The sequence below is a fragment of the Chaetodon trifascialis genome, chromosome 24 (genome assembly GCF_039877785.1).
Source record: "Chaetodon trifascialis isolate fChaTrf1 chromosome 24, fChaTrf1.hap1, whole genome shotgun sequence".
Taxonomy (NCBI): Eukaryota; Metazoa; Chordata; class Actinopteri; order Chaetodontiformes; family Chaetodontidae; genus Chaetodon; species Chaetodon trifascialis.
The window spans coordinates 3,820,030-3,841,666 of NC_092079.1; the positions used below are offsets into that span (position 1 = coordinate 3,820,030).

General features: G+C 42.9%; 1 protein-coding gene across 1 annotated transcript in view; it reads left to right on the forward strand.

The window, feature by feature from the left end:
* LOC139327830 (rho GTPase-activating protein 6-like) overlaps positions 1–21,637 on the forward strand; it is a 67,929-nt gene that overhangs the window by 1,282 nt on the left and 45,010 nt on the right. The gene's annotated exons all lie outside the window — the stretch shown is intronic.

The following is a 21,637-nucleotide window of genomic DNA, read 5'->3' on the forward strand; positions in this document are numbered from 1 at the left end:
TTCTTTTGTGGGCTGACTGTCTCTTCCTCTGCCTGAGCTTATATGTATTTTTGCTGCACTGAGCGTAAGTGTGTGTGTGTGTACGTGCTGCAGCGCGTGTGCTGATGTGAGGGCCTTCAGGACACATGGCCCGGGACTCGGTTCTCACGACTGCAAGCAGTCACAGGGTCAAGACTGTGCGGCCCTTAAACAGCTCTCCCATCATTTCCGATTACAAAGAACAGCCCCGGCTTCACTCTCTGTTTCTTGCAGCGTGCTCTCTCTCACACACACACACACACACACACACACACTTCTCCTCCCTCTCCTCCTCTCCGAGACGTGGAGAAGCTCTCACTCAGCAGAGTTTCCCACCGCTGTAACTCTATTTTCCATGCTGTTTTCCTCCCCTGCCACGGCCCACTGAGGATAACATGAGGCCATCAGTTTGGAGTCATTAGTACAATCTGGACCATGAAGTTATTGCGCCTCAGAGTGTTTGTAAAAATAGTGAGCCAAGAAGTGTTGCAGGTCTGCTGGGAGGTTTCACACACTGCTGGGCGTGAAGTAAAATCCTGAAATGAAGCGTAAACAAAGACTGTATGTTGGGAATGTACTGAATGTAGCAGATTTCAGATGCAGTGGATTTTAAATGCAAACCAAACAGATCTCTTAAATTAAGAAGATTTACAGGATCTTTACAGGAAGTGTGCATGTTTCAGATGTGTCCGTGCCATCCTTGTTCCTGCTTTAGGTCAGAAGTTGAGCAGTTTTTAAACCTTGACATCTGTGAAAAAGAGCTTTCCGACAGATACATTCCTGATTCCAGCATGTTTTTGGTCATTCTGTTTGGAAGTGCGCTCTGTTGATTGCAGGGTGGTCGCAGAGGAACAAGTGCTCGCTGTCAATTACAACACCATTGATACTGTCTCCTGCAAAGTTTGCCAAGCCACCGGGAGTGTGTTTTCCATGTCGAAAGTGCGGGTTACGCCTAATATTTGTGTTACTTCATTTCCATCCAGCATGTGATTTGATTTACTTTACAGAACACCCAAACAAGATTGATTGTATGACACTTTTGTGTGTAGGCAAACCCCATGTAAACGAGTCCTGCAAGACCTTTTTTTCAACCCATTTGAAAGATTCTCGGCTGACTCCAGAGGCCCGGGCACATGCCCAGTACAAATTGTCCCTTCTTGTATAATGTATTCGCTCATTGTGTCATGATCAAAATGGTCCCAGCTTTCAGCTCCATCACTGCGTGATGATAAAATACCTCCTTCAAAAATGAACTGTTTTCCCAAGCTGAGCAGACTCTGAACGACAAATCTCGCGCACTGAAATGAATGTGCAAAATCAGCGAAGCACAGCTTTGAATACCCTCGCTTTTGCTCAAACTGAGATTTCACTTTAATGATTTGCATGTGTGCCACTGGAGGTGTGTGTGTGTGAGTGTGTGTAGGGCAACCTGCGCAGATGAGTCTTGCGCTATGCCTTTTTAAGGAGGGAGACGTGGACAGAGAGGCAGATGGGGGGGGGGGGGGGGGGGGGGGGGGAAAGCAGAGACAAAAGCGGAGATGAAATGGTTTACACAAAAAGCAACGTCTGACAGTTTTATTGGCCATGATTGCTTTATAGCTGTTTCCATGGTCAGGTTGTTGATGTTGAAAGAACAATGACGCAAAAAAAAAAAAAAAAATCATCAGAAAGTACCCTCTGTGTTATTACAGTAGGAGGGTCAGTGACTGGAAGTAGTTCTTCTTGTGGATTGACTGAGTCTGGAGTTGGGCACCTTATCAACACACGTTCTTGCAAAATAGCACAAGTATAACAACGACGTAGGTTTTTACAGGAGCGTTGACACACTGGAATTTGCAACTGAGGCGTGTGAAACATACACTGAACAGTCTTTCCGACAATCCCTTGCTCATTTGGGTGAACGCAGATGCACATGCACACGGGCTCGGAGAGGAAACAGCGGTCGGCTAATTGAATCGGGGTTGTTTATGGTGCGCCAGAATGTTGACATTGCGCAGAGTATTTTTAGAGCTGCTTACCCTAATGCTTTAGAGGAGAGACAAAGTGAAGAAAAGAATCCCAAAATGAAATTGTCGCCATTAAACTGCAACTTTTGCTAGAAAATGATACATTCCAGAGGATTTGAAGCAACTTAGCATTCATTCTTTGAGGTCAAGTGAGGTGACGCTAGTTGTAAAAGTGCTGTGCAAAAACTGTTGATCCTGAGCTTGAAAGCTGGGGTTGGTCAGGTTAGAGAAACCAGAGTGAGTGAACTACATTTTGAAAGCACACACGCCAAACAGGCCTTCCTCAGAAGCAGCGCCGCCAAGACACATGAACGCGCACTGCCTCGCTAACCATATCCAAATATCTCATGTCTTATTCACATGTAAGGAAACATCTAGCGTGATCGTGATGAATGTGAATCAAGGAACACGGCAAATTCCCTCCAAAACACTACCTGTCCAACAGAAATGCACCAGCCGTGGCTCATTGTGCTGTTGGTTTAGCAATAAATCTGCAGAATGCATGCTGGTAGGCAGGTCTGTAGGTAGACTGGCAGGTAGGCCATCCAAACATTGGTCTGAATGAACTGATTGGATGGACTTATTACAGGCCTGCACAAGCCACAGATATCAAGAGAATTTAAACAAATATAACAAAAAATGCCTCTAAATACACAAAGCAAATCCCTCTTTAAGTTTGGAGCTGAAGCATGGTCACGACAGCTGGGCATGTGGAAGATTACCACGAGGATTCTTCAGATTGACTTTATTTGGATAACTAGCATTTCAAATTACAGTTGCTTACATGTTGTTGCTACATTCTTGAAATTCTCTAAATGGCCCCTCGTTGATTTCTGTTTAGGCATCATTGCTGAGCTATGTTCGAGCAGTCAGCGCCCAGAGAAGAAGTGGTGAAACACACTTTGAGAACGTCTGTTGCTTGCTTTCTTAGGATCGCTCCATTTGTTTTTTTAGCCATGCTAACCCTGTGACTCTTTTAGCTATTTGTCGGTCAGTCAGTCCACCACTGACGGACTGAATATCTCAACATTTACCTGGTGGATTGGCACAACATTCGTGGTTCCCAGAGGATGAACCCCAACCCCCAATACCTACAAAATTAAAGACATTCCCATTGGCCTCATCCATACATTGCCACGATAATTAGCAAATGTCAGCATGCTAACAGACAGATGGTGAACATGGAAAACATTATACCCATTAAACATCAGCGTACGAGCATTGTCATTGTGTGTTAGCATGGAATGCTCTCTTAGCTAACACTGTTCAAAGATGCTGAGCTGAATTCATCTGCGCTTACAGCAAAAGGCAAGTGGTGAGGAAAAAATGAGAATGTTTCCTTTAAAGGTAACATTTACAGCATTCTCCAGCCTTCATAATTAAACACAGGCATCCCTCGGAGCCCAAATCCATTTGAGACAGTTTGTTGGCTATTGGGTAGAATTTCCAGCGTAACATTACTCTGATAAATTTTGATAGAATCCCCTACAAGGTATGTGAAATATCTAATTTCAAAAGCATTTGTTTTGCAATCTTACTCATCTATTAAAATGCTCAAGCAGCTGGCGTCGTGTTTGGTTTATCAGAAATCATGCGTTCTGATTCCGCCTGCATGCTTTCTGAAACATTTCAGTATGAACTGCTGCACGTGTTTGCTTATGCTATGAACCATGCAAGCTGGGGCGTTGACACAGGTCATGGCTGTCCGCCAGGAGCCAACAGTTGTTTCGTTTTTTTTTTTTTTAAGTGGTCCACATTAAAGCGTTAATAACAACAACAACAATGCCACATGGTCCGAGCACTGGAAATAAATTCATCAGAAAGCCTTCAAATCAGAAGCAGGAGGAGAGGCTGAGCATCTTCTCGCTGGTTACTTATACAGATCTTTAGCATGTTTGCTGTACAGCATTTTGGAACTTTATTTTGAAATGCACTCATGCCACAGGTAGATTAGCTTCTTCTTCAGAAGCAGGAATCAGGTGATTACTGTCAATTTCACTTGAAAAAATAACAAGTTTTCTGCCAATTGACTGATCAATTCATCAGCTAATGGATTGAGCTCTTCTCAATGTAAAGGTTATTATTCATTCCCTTCATTAACACAGAATGAGTACACAGTGTATCATTCACAACCAGAGACTCTCTGTTCTCAGTGCTGTTCAGAGTTCTCGGAAAACATGTTCTGTCTCTGGCTTTTGTGATGACTTGCTGCATCATCACTCCCAAACTTTCAGGAATGAGGCAAAACTTACTCCTGAACTGGTTCAATGGCGCCAATGAAAAACAAAACAAGAAAAGCAACGCAGAAATCCATTTATTAGCAGTTGATGGTGCATATTTGCAAACTGGATATGCATGGTTCCCTGCTTGAATCCGTTTTCTCTTGGACATGCTCAAGGAAACAGAGAGGTTTGAACTTGTGAACCTGACGGCTATCCATTTTGCCTTTCCTCCCCGATTTCCTCCCTAAGTTCCCTCAAAGTGAGGAGGCTGCGTTGGAGGAGCGAGACCTTGATGGTTGGACATCTTTGGAATGCTTGAACCAAAAAAAAAAAAAAAAAAACCCCGCTCAAATTCGCCCGCTGCAGTTCAGCCAAACACATGCAAAGTGTTGAAAATCTAGCGATCCAGTTTTTTTGGTTTGAACCAAACAGTATCACTGCAGCGAGCGAGCGAGCGAGTGCAGAGCTACTGGAGCGCAATCAAGGAGTCGAATACAGGATGTCATCACGCTGTTGCAAGAGCCCCCATCCAAACACTGAAACTGTGATGGAGCACAGATTGATTTTCTTGGCGCGCAGCAGCGGTTTCTGATTTGGATCTGTTCACAGTTGTCTTAAAGTCGTAGTCTGATCTCACGGCATCAGGAACCCGAGCTGCCATGTTTCAAAGGACCTCTGCAGCAGCTATTCTTGTCTGTTTAAAGCTAATTTTTGAAGCAAAGATTCATGCTACACACAGTTATGCAGACTGAGATTCCAGTGTGCATGTGGTAAGACATAAGAGATCTACTGACTATATTTACTACATGTAGATAGCTTATTAAATATGCTGAATTATAAAACCTGGTACAAGTTTTAGCAGAAAGAACTAAGATATCCTCCAAAGAAAAAACACCAAGCCTATTGTTTCTTTATGCTAAACATCCCTTGTTATGCTATAGATGACCTCTGCAGCATGTTCTAGTGCAGTTCCCCCCAAGGGAGAAGCTCTGGGGTTACAAATGCAAGTCTGCACAGGCTGTAGTTTGATTATGGTCCTTATTAAGTTTTAATGGGCCTGGTTGTTAACGTGTACAACCTACTGAAAGACCGGACTGATGTGTGTTTTCAAGGGGGGGGGGTGGGCGGACTGAAACACCCAGAGTCATGTCAAACAGGCTCATATAGTTGAAATAAATGCGTCTTAACATCTTATTATTCAATATTGCATTGCTGTCCATATAATGGCATGATGGAGACTAAAAGTGGAAGTGACACAAGGTTTCAAGGTGGATTTCTGAATTTACTGCCTGTTAGTTGTGGCAGCTTGGTATAATTACACTAAACAAATGAGACACCAGAAGAACAACACTGCAGCGTTAAGGTGGATTTATTCCTTATAAGGGGTTATGGCCGGGGTTATAGCAGTAGTAGCCTCTGCATGCACATGGTGTCCCTAGATGCCACAGTGCCAGTATGTGTTTACATTTTAGAAGAGGCGCACATGAGCTCTGGCGTAACTGTTGCAGTTATGCTACAGTAAGCTATGCTGTAATAGTAGGTCCTCATTAAGCACACCGCTCCCTCATAAAAGACCTCTTTAAATCTGTATAGTCCGTATAAGCCGTATCAGTATAAAATGACTGAATATATCGCACCACTTTTTGCAAACAGGAAATTATACAAGATGCGTGCCAGCAACATCAATCTAATGTAATTCCAGACCAAAACAAGCAATTTCTTTCTCCAAGGATTGAACACGAGCCATCACAGCTGCATTTCCAACGAGCTTCGATTTTTCTGAGCTGTAAGCAGCTCTATCTGTGTCGCTTGTTACTTGTAAAAAGTGTCCATCAGCACCTCACTGAGGAATTGAATGAAAATGCCGCCCAAGTGCGGCATTTTGTGTGCTATTTTGGTCCGAGCACACTTCGTTCAAGCACTTTTATGCCAGAATGAATGTGCTACACACTCAAAACAGCGTTCCTGTGCAGCTGAGACACTTCTTGGCTTTCACAAATCCTAGATTTCTCCAAAGGTCAGTGCCCTCTTCATTTTTTTGTGCTGGAAAGAAGCCTTTTTTTTTTTTTTTTTTTGCCATAAAGCAATCAGACAAAGCAGAGCGCACAGGATGCGATGCAGGTCAGAGGCCAAGAGGATATGACATCATCGTCATCTGATTCCAAAGAGATTGAACTAGCAAAGGAGAGAGATCCCAACATACTGAATAATGTGTGAAGCTCGTTCTCATTTGTCCACAGAAACACGACACCTGACGGGGCGATTTTTTTGGACTAATTTGAAAAGAACCATATAAAGGGGGGCGGGGGGGGGGCTTGTTTGGCGGCGTTTTGGTTGAGCAATCTCACATCTCCTTCGGGATGTTTTCTCAACAATGACGGAAAAGAGAGGAGTTTGAAATAGAGACGGCTGAAAAGTAAACATTAATTTCCGCAGCCAGAATCTCTCTGTCTGGTGCAGATTAAACCTCTGCACCAGTGAGAAAGCAGCAGTGTTGGGTTACTTTTAGTGTGCGTGGTCGTGTTTTCGTGTGTGTGGGACAGAATCTGAAAAGGCAGTGGGTGGATGATCTAATTGTACACTTCTCCTTCTTGCAGGCCTAAATGCCCATCCCCTTGTGTATTTGTGTGTGCGTGTGTGTATTCTAGTGACCCCAGTGTCCACTAATGTTCTCTCTAATGTGGTTTGTCATGGGCCAGAGGGAAAGCATGGATCCTCTCACATACGCCGCGCTGTCTTAAGTTTACAACTTCCCATTTCTGTATTTGTCTCAATCAGTGTAAACTCTGGTGATTTGATACTCACAGTGGGTGAAAACATTTCATAACATCTCAAACACAGCCGCTCTTTGTCTAATCTTGGAAGAAAAACTGAAAAATTGAAGAAAAAAAATAGTTGAGTATAGTTTTTTTTTTTATATGTGGTTCTAAATTCACTTTTAGCATCAAATAGGCAATGGAATAGTCTTTTCAGGCGCTCTCGCACTTTCGTGTCACATTATTACCTTAAAGGATGAAGGCCTGGTCATCAGACCTTCTTGACAGCGTTGAGAAAACAGAAAGCGATAGCATTAGCATTTATCCAGGCTTGCTAATGTGTTAGCTGTTAGCTCACCAGCTACAGTAGTTCACCAGTTAGCCCTGCAAACACTCAAAAAAATAACCAAGGACACATTCTAGTTTGTTGCAACTTGGGTCCTTGGGTCTTTTCCTCCATTCATTATAACATTTTATATTGTGCCCATGAAGTTAAGAGATCTGGAAATACTGCAAAATGCAAAAGCAGTCAGGTGGGGTAAGAAACATTAGCGGTAAGACGATCAGATGGCCAAACTTTAATGGCCGTTCAGACTGAAAATAGATGTGCATTTAAAAATGCAAAGGTCTGCATTGCTGGGGGCGCATTTCATGCACCGGTGAGCAGATGAAATACCATCCAGGAAGGCCGTTTTGAGGCCTTGCTCCTTGTTCTGTCTGGCTCTGTTGCAACAATGTCACTGTGTTTATGGATCTCAGCCATTGGGTGAGCACAGCTGTGTCACGATCAATAAAAATGATGCTCAAAAGTTCCGTCCTCTGTGTTTCAGCGAGTGTGTGTGTGCATGCTTGCAGTCTTCACGAGGAATATCAAGAGGACGCTGCATGTTCATATCCTGTCCCGTTGCAGAAAAATGAGCCCAAAGGAATAAAATCCAATTTTGCTTTTGATTTTTATCAAGCTCAAAGCTCAAGGTTTTTCCCTGAATCTTGCTTTGTGAACTCGAGGTCAGCAAACCAAAGCTTGTTTACAGACAGACAGTACTATAAATGTTCTTTGCTGTATTTATTGTTCTGCTCGGTTCCGCAACACATGGCGAAGTCTTGGCTCTTTCATCCATGATGGAAGCTCTGTCCCTCTCCGTTCCGTGTATATTAATTTTATAAACTGCGGAGCATTTGACCTTAATGTCATGCCTCCCTTTGCATAGATATTTATTACTGAATAAAACTGTTTCATGCTGTATTTAGGAAGGATTAACTGAATGTTCCTGCTCACACATGCAGGATTTAGGCTGCTCTGAGAGCTAAGCTTTGAGAATTAATACCTGTGAGGGTGTACACTTTCGTGCATGCATGAGTGTGCGATTTTACCTCGGAGCATTACGAAACGTGTGTTGATCAAATATACCCTCAAATAGTTGGAAAACTCGTTTAAATAAGCCGTGGTTTTTGGAGGAATTGGGCATTTTACTCGCTGCACCCCCCTTCCTTTATGTGTGTGTGTGAGTGTCTCTGGTGGGGAGGTTTAGGGAATTATTTATTTGGAATTCCAGGTCAGAGCTTGGCGAGGCCCCGGGGCAAGAGGGGTGGCTACTGACTGAGTACCCCCCTTTACACACACACACACACACACACACACACACACACACACACACACACACACACACACACACTCACTCGCAAACTTCCTCTTCTCTTCACCCACCCATCCTTTCTCTGCCTGGTTCCATTTTTCCACACTGAAACTTCCTCCCGTCCATTCTTCATTTTTATTACCTCACTTCTCGAGGCACAATGCCGATATTCTCCTTCTCATTTGGACTGCCAAACCCTCTTCTAATCTCCAGCTTAAACGAAATGCAGCAACTGAAGCAAAAAACATGAGATCACGCCGGCTTGATTTTCACTTTTGAGGAAACACAAACCAAGCTGGGATCAGTTTGCTGCACGGGTCCAGCTTCGTCTTTTTCAAAGACGACGCTGAGAGCAAGCAGCAATTTGCGCTCTGACATGCAGCGTCCTTTGAAGTGACCTGCCCGAGGAGCTGAGGGTGGTTAAATCAGTGTCGTATTTCAAACTGCTTTGTCAAACTCCCTTTTTAAAGACGTTGTGTTGATGTAGCTTCCCCTTATTATCTCGACCTTAATTGAAACTTAATAACAAGTAGCCAGATTGCCATGAATTAGTGTTTAGATATTCAAGGTGCCCAGAGGATGAATCTTCAACCTCTCATGCCAAAGTTCTGCTTGCAGACAATACAAAATATCAAGATCTAGAAATTTACTAAGCACATTCGGGTTCCGCAGAGGGAGAATGTTCTCCATTTCTGACCCGAAGTGAGTTTATTTCAGTGCCAGCACTGCACGTAAGATATCGCATCATCCACTCTGCAGAGTGAAATGAAATTTGCTCAGCACATTTCCGTTCCAGAGCGCATAAATCTGCTTTATTCTGATGCCTTTGCTTTTTCATTTGCTGTAACTGACGGCCCCTCCGAATGATCTTGGGGCTATGTTTCAGATTTATGTTTGTTCCTGATTAATCTTATTATTATGTTCATTATGAATTGTGACCGTAAGCAGTTCAGCTCCGGTTCACTACAAATCCCAAAAATAATGAGTTCACTGTAATGTAAAACAAGGAATAGCGGCTAATCTGCTAATCTGAGAAGCTGTAACCACCAAATGTTTGGCATTTTTTGCTTGAAAAATAATTTCTCAGATCAAAATAGCTGCATATTTCTTCTTATTAATCATATTATTAATATTTTCCATCGATCCACTCCAGCGCCGATGTACTCCAGGACAGAGAAGGACAGTAAACTCAAGCCTGATTTGTCAAATACAGACACTTTGCCACTGCGGCGTCTCATACAGGGTCCCTATTAACATCTGCATGACACGCACCGGGATTTCAGCCAACTCTGATGTAAACCTATTCACAAGAATATTTGACTCTCAATGTGATTTAGTATCAAGAATAAACAGCTTCCACCCAGGAGACAACGCACAACACACAGTGTCAACTTCAAAGAGAGCCATCATCTTCCCAGCGTCTTATCTCCCCTGCTCCCTTCTTGCTCCTCTTGGCCGAGTTCGTAGGAGTCACTGTTATCTTCTGGGAGCAAACCAGAGGTCCAACAACTTGCCATTCAGCTGGTCTTGTCTTTGGGGTCGTTTCCAAAGCAAAAACTGGTTTGTCAGCTGTCAGCGTGTAACGAAGCGCAACATAAACGTTGTCCAGCCATAAGCGAGGAGAAACATCCATGCTGCTGCAAATCGGTGAAAGTGACAACGCGAGGCGTCGGTGAGCTGCACACAACTGCTGCAGGTTTCTTTTAAGGGTCAAGGGGTCAGTAGGGCGAAAGGATTAGAAGTGAAGTCATGTTAAAGCAGATACTCGAGTGACGCTGATGCAGATACGCTGGACTTTCTAATGGCTCGACACTGATTTAAACATCTGTTTGGCATAATATCAGACAAATGACGAACTCATCTAATTCTCGGCAGCAGCCTTTCTTTCGCGATGGCCTGTCGCGCCAGCCTCTGTGAAAGCAAATCCCCGTCACCCAAGCAGATGTATAAACATGAGCCCGGGCCCCTGAAAAGCAAAGTGATTTAAACTGGAGGACCTCTCACCATCCGTCCTCCTGAATCTGTCAGACAGTAAGGAAACAAAACAGAATGAGACAGCAGGCATTTTAGACACAGCCGGAGCTCCGCGGCTATAAATAGAAAAATAGCTCAGCCGAGGAACACTCAAGTTCCAGAAGGGAGGCAGGGAGAGTGTATTGGTTGCAGGTGTGTGTGTGTGCGTGTGGAGGATTGTGCAGTTAATGCATATAGCTCCAATAAAAACGAGATGCTTCATGAATGTCAGTGCAAAGTTTGTGGTAACGGTGTGAGGAAACCACTTCCAGTTGTGAAGCATCAGTTCGTCAGAAAGGCGTCACAGCGAGACTGCTGAGTGAGAGTTGGCGTCAGGATGCCATCTAGTGGACATTTTTTTTAAAGACTCTCTTCATGAGCAGTCGTCGCATCATACATCCACACACACCTTCTATCACATATCTATGGTGGCCTCGCAACTTAAGAAAGCGCATGCAAACAGACGGATAAACGCAAATGAAGACCACATCTGCAACAATTTGCAGATGTTCCCTTGAGTCGATGTTATTTTTTTCAATTTGACACAGTCTTTCCCAGTTCTGGGCCTTTGCTCATCATATGCACATATTAAACAGTCCCTACGCTCTAATATTAAGATCTGGAGGGTGTGAATGAAAGGAAAAACACCTTCCAAACAAACTTCACTCCACCATTAACACACCTCCAGTTACAAATAGCACGAGTTCACTGAGACTTATTACATCAAAACCAGCTCCAGTATCAGAGCTGTTATGGATGTAGTTAGACAGGAGTTATGTAAGTGTGCATCACTGAGTTATTTTGAAGCCACTCTAACTAAATTACAGTTGCTCTGGAATTTATTGTCTTCATTTCACTCAAGCTTCCTGTCAATCTGCAATAGAAATTCCCTCCATCATGATTTCCAAGCTGCAAATTTAGTCTGTGAGGTTTCAGCAGAAGCAGATATGCTCCCTATTTGACCACAATTCTTGTTGATATTTATGTAAAATGCATGTAATTTTGTGGTAAAAATGCAATTAAAATTAAATGTAAAGAGTTGTTTTGGCCACTAGATGGTGCCAGTCAGCCTCTAATAAATCTGCCTTGCTTTGGACGGACTTTGGGGAACATTCAGCAGTATCTGGACACACAAACACTCCGGCGGACACAAATGATGAATCACAGTAAAAGTGTGGGTGGGCTGCGTTGAGGCCAGTCACAGCTGCGCACATCTGTCTCCTCAGCCTCTCTGTGTCATAAGTATCTTACAAAAACATTACAAAAGCTGATACCAGCTGCAGTCAGAACACATTTCACAGCGCTGGAGCCAAGTAAAACTGTTTAAAATGCACTGGACGGGGAGAAAGCCCAACTATTTGTTCCCAGTTCCTGAAATGTGTTAACTTTAAAAGGATATTTTACAGGTTGACGATACGTGTGACCGCAAAAAACATTTACATCTAAACCTTACAAGACGTGTCGTGGGCTGCAGAGCACTTAAACAATCAAACTGCATAGATTTTCCTATAAATACCCCCCCCCCGCTGTTTAAACCTTTTAACCAATAAAACCTTCTGGTAAATGTGGGCCTGTATTGTTATTATTACGCACTTGCAAAGTATTCTCATAAGAGGTCTCCAGTGGAGTGGAGTTGTTTGTACTGTCACCAACACCCACATGTCCACACACACACACACGCACACACGCACACACACACACGTAACATAACAATGTGTGTTTGTACTGCTTTAGTTGGGAGCAGCGTCACTTCCAAGCAAAGATCATATTCTCTCCTGCAGAGTACCTTCCCAGAACATTAATGTGTGTGTGTTAGAAAGTGAGTGTGTGTGTATAAGATATTAGTTTTTGAGATCCAGTAGTCCCTACAAGCAAAAAAAGAAAAAAGAAAAACAGGATTGTTGGCCTGCTTTTTGTAGGGGGGGGGGGATGTTTTCTCTTTAAGAGAGGAAGAGGAGTTTGACTTTTAGCTGAAATTCAAGTAAAATGAAGTTTAAGCATGCGCATTAAGAGGCTAAAAGCTCTTTATATGACCTTTTCTAGTGGATAAATGTTCATTTGGCTTCTCTGTATTGATGATTGCTACAACACAAGAGCAAATCAGGCTAATTCCAGCTCAGGAAGGGTTTTACCTCTCTGCACACCTGGCGTCAAATTGCTGGAAAAGTTCCACCGGTGCAGGACGTGATGCGCTTTACATTTCTAGCAGCAGCAACAGAGGTTTGTTTGCAATAAACAGAAGAGGAAGAAGAGGAAGAGGAAGCGGGTGCTTGACATGAGCAGCGTGGGTAATGAAAACCAAGAGCAAGCATATAAATGTGTGCCACTGTCATGTTCCCAAGCTAAAGGCATCAATGATCTCTTCATCCTTCTATCCCTCTTACCTCTGTTTGGTTCATTGCTCAGCCCATTTTCTAACCCTGCTGTCACTGTGCATCATCTTCCTCCCTCATTATTGAAGCTGAATAGAAAGCAGATGCTCTGTCTTTTTGAGTGTCTCATTTCGTCCTGTTTTTGTCCTTCACTCTTGCACGCTTTAAATGAAGATAAAGGGATCGAAATAGCTCAGGGATGGATGCAGCAGCCCAGGTGTTAATTAGCATACGGGATGCACGCTTAAATAATCAATAAAAGCCCTTAACCTGCTGGTGAGGAGTGACGAATCGAATCAAAGAGGAGAGATCTACCGCTGTCTCTGCTAGACTGTTTGTGACTATCGAGATGACTGCGCTTAATAAGATTAACAGTGAGGTGTGTCAGTCTGGTTTCCCGCTGAGAGCTGCAATTTGTCCTAATTTGACTTAATAGGAAGAGGGCTTTTTCTTTTCCAGCTTTAAGGGACAGCGTGGGAAACGGAGACGCTTGTCGGAGCGGAGATATGGAATGGGGAGGTGGAAAGAGGGGGAGAGATAGTGAGAAAGTGGAGGGAAAGAAAGAGAAAGGCCAAGAGAAGGAGGGAGCGGCGGAGGGCCGGGGGTAAAAACACTCACAAACACACACAGACACACACCTGGGTTGGATTAGCTTGGGCTAGCAGGGAGGCTGTGTGTTAATGGAGATTTAATAGGCTCTGAAATGACTTACTGCAGTCATACAGTGTGTCTGTGTGAGCGTGTGCATGGGTGTGTGTAGATGCGCACTATGTGTGTATTTTGTATGTTTAGTTGCACGTCCTTGATGAAGTCTTTCCACGTCTCTCTCTATTGACAGAGCAGCCATCATGCTGAGAACTACACAACAGTACAAAACAGATGTTTAGATTTGGTTCATTGTGTGTGTTGGCAGCATTCAGCTGGGAGGCCACGTTGGACTCGAGGATGCGGGTTATCCAATTTGCATTGCTTGCACTGTGCGGTAGGGTTAGGGTCTTGGCCTTCTTCTTAAAATGTTCATTGCTGACACCATATCCTCTGCCATTGCCGTGCGGTGTGTGGAAGGCGCGCTGGTGAAGCTACTTCATTTTTCTCTAATGATAGAAGGATTGTTTTTAAATCAAAAGAAAGCATTTGCTTCAATATCTGTCAAGCTGCATTCCCTAAGTGCATCACGTTGACTGTGGGTGTCTGTGTTCTTCAAAGAGGATGTTGACTCCTCTCGACGCCGATCCGTCGCTCCTGCTTCGCTTCATTTCGCGCGACTCTCAAGGATTTCCAAATCCAACTCTGCACACTCTCTCTGACTGCGAGGTTCTGTCTGTTGCCGTGGCAACGACTCGGTGATGTAAACACCGCGTTGACCCCGGCAGCGGGAGTGAGAACAAAGAAAGCATCCTCCTAGATCGTAAGCATTAAGAGATAGTTTATATGTTCAAAGGCTCTGACGCAGTTTGTGCGAGTTCTCTGCAATGGAAAAAAAATCAGACGTAAGGAACATTGACTGTAATTATAAATCGAGCTGAAAATAGCGTTGGGAGGTGCAAAACATCATTTACCTGAATCCCTCATACCTCAACTGACGTTATGGCCGCATAATGCTATGTACAGGAATGATTGAGAGTGGCATTTACAGGGAACATTTCCATTTTTGAGGAACTCAGCAGCAACTTTAGCCATGATTTCTGTGCAAAATCTGTGCCCTCTATAGGTCTGAGTACATATCCTTGAAACTCCTAACAAACTGTGGAAAGTGTGTCACGGCTTATGGGGAAAAAAGCTAAATCACCTGAACATTGTTACTTTGCTTCCTTTTTATTTAACAGTGTGCAACTGGCTGTGGAGAATGTGGCGGGGTGAAAGCAGCGAGTGCAGCAGAGATGTTAAATATCGAGGCTCCAAAGTACGGAGCTCCAGAGAGAAAGTGCAGAAATTAAAAATGAGTCATGCTGAGAGTGTGGACCCTGTTTCGACTGAGCAGTGTTGTCATTTCTAAGTTTAATGCTGTGACACTGTGACTTCATGGATTTTTTGATTGAAATGCTGCAAAGCAGCAAACGGAAAATGCTGACTCGGACAAAAACGCTGAGCCCTAAGAAGCTGATGTATGCGCGCATAACTGGCAGGTCGCATGGTGAAACAATCGCAAAAAAATCTTATCATTCAAGTGCGATGATCTGAAATACAACCTGAAAATTTAAGGGCTCTTTCGTGTTCTAACCATCAGTGCATTTCCACATTTGAACAGACCTCATTTACAAACTACAGATGTGTTCAGGCCTGCAGGAGGTGGGCCTCATCATTCAGCCATTTACCATAAACACATTAAAATGTGCACATTGCAGATGTTCATCTATCATTGTCATCTCGCACATGTGTGACATCAAAAAGCATGAAAATGCTTTGGCATTTTACACACTGTGCTCCTAAGTAAGGGTGTGCGTAACGGTGAGGTTGCGCTCCCTCTCAAAGTCGCAGTGTGCATGAGGCTACACATCAGCTGGACAGGTTAGAACAGGCAACCACTTATTTCATAGTTAAAATGACCTAACAGAGGGAATAACTCACACAAAAACAGCTTGTGTTGTGTGTGCGTGTTTGTGCATGTGTGTGTGTGGTATGACATGAGGTGGTGGGAGTGTGGGTGGAGCCAACAGGGGAGTCAAGCTTGGATTCCAGCTGCATTCCAGAGAAAGAAAACGAGATGGGATGGATCTGTCAGCCCCCACCTCCACCTCTTTCAACTTCTGTCTTATGCTTCTCAGACTATGCTTTCCACCCAAACACACACACACACACATACACACAAACACCAAGTCTGCCTGGTGAGGCTCATGTTAAACCACATGACAATACTGTCTGGGAAATTAAAGACTCCACAGAACATAAAGCCTTTGTGCATTTGAGTGTGTGTATAAAAGTGTTTAAGGGACAAACTTTTTAAAGGACAAGGACGCCGATATTAGATGTTTTTCAAATCTCATGAAAAGTTGTGCAAATGTATCCAAAACGTGCAACATGTCCTGCTATTACTACAAGCATGTGCCACACAGATCTGCCATAAATACTCCCAGGAGCTGTGAGCTAATGCTAATAATGCCACCAACTAGCATAACGCAAAGTCTGACACTGTAGCAAGTCAAACTCTGATTATAGCTTTTGTGTCGCAGATGTTTGGAATTGAAAACGTCCTTCATTTATCACAGCTGATGGAGCAAGACGTGTTTTCGGAACAGTTTTAGGGGAGTGTGCACCCACTTTTTTTCAGTCTTTGACTTTGCACACATCAGCCGCACATTATTTATGAATACCGACCGTTAAGCTTTAGAGCTGCTACAAATTCACATTTTATTACTTTAAAGATAATGGTAATCCACGACTATTACTCTGAATCATATATCAGCTATTTTATATGAATCATATGTTGGAAATGATGATAGTAAGGATATGTGGATGCTTCTGTGAGTGTTTCTTTATGTGAGTCTTTTAGTAATGTTATTTTCTGTCAATTTCCTGTTTGTTCTTTCCAATGAGCAGACTGCTTCAAAAACATCGCATCTCTGATGAAATCAGGGGCCGGATTCACAAAGCTTTCTTAAGAAAAAAATAGTTCTGGTAAACTGGTACTTTTCTCTTAACTTTTGTCTTAAGTCAAAAGTTAAGAAGATTCCATATTCACAAATAAAATTCTTATGTTTTTTCTTAACTTTCTTCTTGTCTTTTGTCTTAAGAACAATGTTAAGAATAATTGATATTCTTGAAAGCTTAGTTCTTAAGATTCTTCTTAGTTTTCTTCTTAACTTTAAGACAACCCTTCACCACATCTTACCACATCCACAGGAAAAGGTAAGCCTCTAATATTATTAATTTAAACACATTTCAACAAAAAAACTTAATAAGAGAAGTTTTGTTTTTGTAATGTTAGTTTGTTACCAATGTTTTTGTGTGTATGTATTATTAATTATATTAGGTAGACTATATACATTAGGCTGCATTTTACAGTTAGTTATTAGTATGGGCCTACAATGGGCCTTAACACCGTATTTAGCTTATAGGCTATTGAGTGTAGCTGTGATATGCAGACCATAGATCATGAAGCCAGGGTCTATTTAAGTTAATAATGTAATAATTTAAGTTAGTTATTTAAGCTATTTAAGTTAATAATTTAAGTTAATAATGTAATCACAGTCATTTCATGACATTTTTTTCCAACTTTGCTTTGGCAATTTTCCAATTTTTTAAGTTCTTAAGTCATAGAAATAAGAAGTTCGTAAGAAATGGCATTGTTCTTACGAAAATATTGAAGAATTTCACTTAAGATAAATCTAAGGAACATCTTAGTTTTTTTCTTAAGATTCTTCTTAAGAATTATCTTAAGAAAAGTTTTGAGAATCCGCCCCCTGATTATTTCAAAGGGCTTCTTCAGCCTGACAGTTCAGCAGAGCAGCAGGGCTTCGTGGCTGCACATTCAGATGATCCAACAGTTTCGTTTTGCACCCATATCATCAGCGGAGGGATAAAAGCGTGGCCGTCGTTCCTGAACGACAGGCGGCTGCTGTGTTTATCCTGCAGCTTAAATATTTATACCCCGAACTGAGAAGAACTGAGGCTGCGTAGTTTGACTTTGATAAAGGTTTGATATGTGCTCGGCCAGATGACTTACATGCAGCAGAGATCACACATGGCCACATTCACAGACTGTGTATACAGCTACGCAAACATACGTGCAGGGTGTGCCTGTGTGAATGCACAAGCACAGGTAGGCATGTACTGATCGCATGCACGCATGCATGCTAGTAAAAAATGGATAGTGAAAGAATCTTGGGAATCCAAATACAGATGAAGGGTATGTCCAAGCAATGTCACTTGTGCTTGCTTGTTTTAGGCTTGAAGGGTTCAAATGAGTTCATAGGAGGCTTGAACAATGACACTGTACACTGTTATACATCAGTGTAACACTGACATATATTATACCAATTGGATTCTATTCCGTAAATAAAAGACGCAGCTGTCAGAGGAGATGGGGTGAAATGGGGTAAAGGGTGGATCAGAAGTACAACCACAAAAGAAAGAAAAGACAAGAAAGTGAGATGAGTTGAAATACCAAGAAAGGGAAAAAAAGGAAGGTGTGGCAGCAAAAGAGATGCAACTCCGGGGAGAAAGAGGAGGAGAAGGGCAGAGGTTGAGGAAAGTATGTCCATCCTGTGCAAGTCCTCAGCGCTTGTATTTCAGAATAATTCCAGATTTTCAAAGATGGTTTGCCTTGTTTTCGACTGCATCATTTTAAGCACAGGAACCTGTGTGCTGTAGCGCAGAGGACAACTGAAAGATCACGAGACACGATGGAAATTTACTGCTGCGTTGGAAACAAGTGAAGTGGTCGCCAGATTAAGCTGATTATCATAGAGAACAAGCAGAATAACACAGGGGCCATATATGTTGTACTCCATATTGTCTACACGCTCTGCACGTGGTGTGTGTGTGTGTGTGATACTATCCATGCTGGATTTGCATTTATAAGGCGATTGGATGGGTCCTCAGCCCACACCACAAATCCCCAGTGTACACGAGGTCAGGGGGACATTCATGGCCTCTAAGGTGGAAATAAGTTCCCTCTCCAGTCATCATGTCGCCGGTTTGATAAGCATAAATCTCAGCTAAGACTGAGGAAACACGACAAATAATCTCAGCGGACAGGAAGAAGACAGAGGACGTCTGCGTTGATGTCAAAGTATCTGATTAGATTGTGTCCTTAAACCCTGACAGTCAACGTCGAGGCAGGAGGAAACTATTGAGTTTAATTGAATCTGTACAATAACTGAAGTCGAAAGATGATGGTTGGTTTTATGGCGTGATATGCGCCAGACTGTTTCTTGGCAGTTGCCAGTCAACCAGAGACTCCAGGAAGTTACTGCACCCTGCCAAGAAATGTTCTGGCACATAAACTGAAAGCATAACGGTGTTAAAACTAGATTTTAGCCCAGAGAGCTCGAGAGTATAGGCAATCACGTCAAGGCTGCCTCAGTGTACAAAATAATTGGCACACAGTGGATGTTGGGGGTCTTGGACAGTTGCCATCTTTGTTAACGTGGCCCAAGTCAACACCTTGACGTTGGAATACTTGAAAGCAAAAGGAGAGTGTGTGTGAGTTTATGTAAAACAAGTTCATATACTCTCATAGACTCCATGTCAGAGCGGAACACGGGGCATAACAGGAGTCTTCAAGATGCTCGCTAATAGATCTCTAACAACCACGATGGCAGATTCAAGCCGGCGTGCAAGTACACACACACAGGCACACAAGGTGTTTGAAAGAATGTGCCCAGAGAGATGCTATCCTTCAGCTGAAGGAGGCCAAGCCAACACACGCACGTCACATCCCTCAGTGGACATTTTCTTCTATTATTCAAGCGATTCCAAAGCCTCCACTCAGACGTCTCTGGAGATTTACTCAGCAGAGAGAGAGTCCTCAAAGGCTGCTCCTTCGGTTTATTCAAGAGTTGGTCTCAACCCTCGACGTCAGGCAGAACTGTGTCAGTGACAAAAGAGAGGAGACAAAGCCAAAAGGGAAGTTTTGTAGTTGTTTTTCAAAGGGGGGGGGGGCGCTTGGCGGCGCGTAGCAGGTGCGGAGTTGGCGTTTCCTGAATTGCTGCCGCTTTTGGTGAAAGAAAAACGTCTGAATTTGCGAGAAAGTCTACTTTCGTTTGAGGTTGCGAGACGGAGAGAATGAGCCTGAGTTACAGGTGTTTCACTGTGGATCAAATGAGAGCAAACATTTTTCCTCTTCAGCTTATTTTGTAGTCTGTTGTTCCTTCGATTTTTACGTCTCCTCTCATGTCTAGACTGAGAGTTATTTTTAAGAAATATTAAAGAGCCCCACAGAGCGTGTTGCTCTCGCATCGCTCTCCCTGTTTCCCATAATGACCCAGACGCTTTGACTGTGGTGCTATGGCAACAAGTAAAGGCTATTTTCTGCTTTCTTGCTGCCAGCAAATGCATCACACAGCATAGAAATACAGCAATTATTTTGTCAGACTTGACCTTATGCAAATATTTGACCACATGTGAAATACATAATTGATGATTTCTGGGGGATCATAGCACATTACCGGCTTTAAAATGCACTTTTAGACAAAATTAATTCATCTCATTACATGCTGACACGTGGCTATACAAACACATGCATGCACATGCTATCGCAGAGGTCCACGCGTCCTTGTTGTCGTGCTGTACGGCACAGCTGGCGAGCTGAGACACCATGGCAACTGTTGTGGCAGAAAACATTGAGGAGGCGTGGGAGGTGGAGGACACCGTGTGTGTGTGTGTGTGTGTGCATCAAGGTGGAGGAGCTGGCGCTGAAAGACGAGGTATCTGGATGTGAAAAACAGCTTTTATCATACAGACAAGGAGGCCATTGAGTGGCATCAGAGGAACAAACAGGTTGCGTCGAGCTCCACATGAGTGCTGCTGTTCCTCATCACGTATTCATTTCGAGACTCACTTCAGGAAAAATAAATAGAGAAAATGCAAACACGCATCAAAAAAGAACTATTCTCAGTTTGATTGAAGAGCCAACTTTTGTCTTTCACACTGTACGCGGGTCTGTTTCGTATGTTACTTGTTCAACATAAATCACGTGATCAGTGGCATGAGGATCAGCAGCCTTATTGCAAAAACAGCCTTTTGGACTTAGTTTTGTTCATTTTCTCCTTGAAGAATTCCTTTTGTGTCTGCGGCAACTGTCAGACAAATGCACTGATAGCATGTGTGTGATGCTGGTCACGGCTGCAGCGAGTGTTATCAAACCTCAACCACATACTGAGATTTGAAAATGAAACTTACAGATTTCATCAGGTCTCTTTGGTTCTTAAGACGTTGGCTTGTAAGTTATCCAAGACGCGTTAGATATTTTTAGCCCCTTTTTAAAAGAAAACTTTCCCCCTTTCCCCTAACAGACACAATGCCCAGCCATCATTTACACACATAAATAATTATACATAATTATAAGGTCTGTATATCCAGAATCAGATTATTCCCCTTTAAATTTCTTTTGAAAAATAAACATTTATTAAATGCACATGGATTCGTCACATTTGTACAATTCCTATGGTTTTCAAATAATTTGGGAACTCAGTCCACCATTGTGAATGCATTAGTTAGCAAATTAGCAGATTGTCAGTAAACGTTATGCATTCCTTATCATACATATAACTATATATATATATATATTTCAATATTTTCAATATTTCAATATAATATATTGAATTTCAACTGTCCCATATTATAGTACCTGATAATGTTGAGGATTTAACTGACCCAGCATTAATCAGAGATTGTCAGGGAGGAAGCTGCCAGCCAGCCGACCGGTCAGGCAAAGAAGCTGACAGAACAGCAGGCAGGAAGATGGATGGGTAGATGGGCAGAGGGGTGGAAGGTCAGATCACCAGATATACACATGAGCAAAGAGACAGACGGACGAGACCAGACACAGGTAAACATATAAATGGATGAGTGGAAAGACTGACAGGCGGCCAGGCTTCACTAACAAACACCTGATTTCTTCTCTTCCCCGGAGATGACGTCGCTAAAGGTCCTGCGATGAAAACGCTGGCA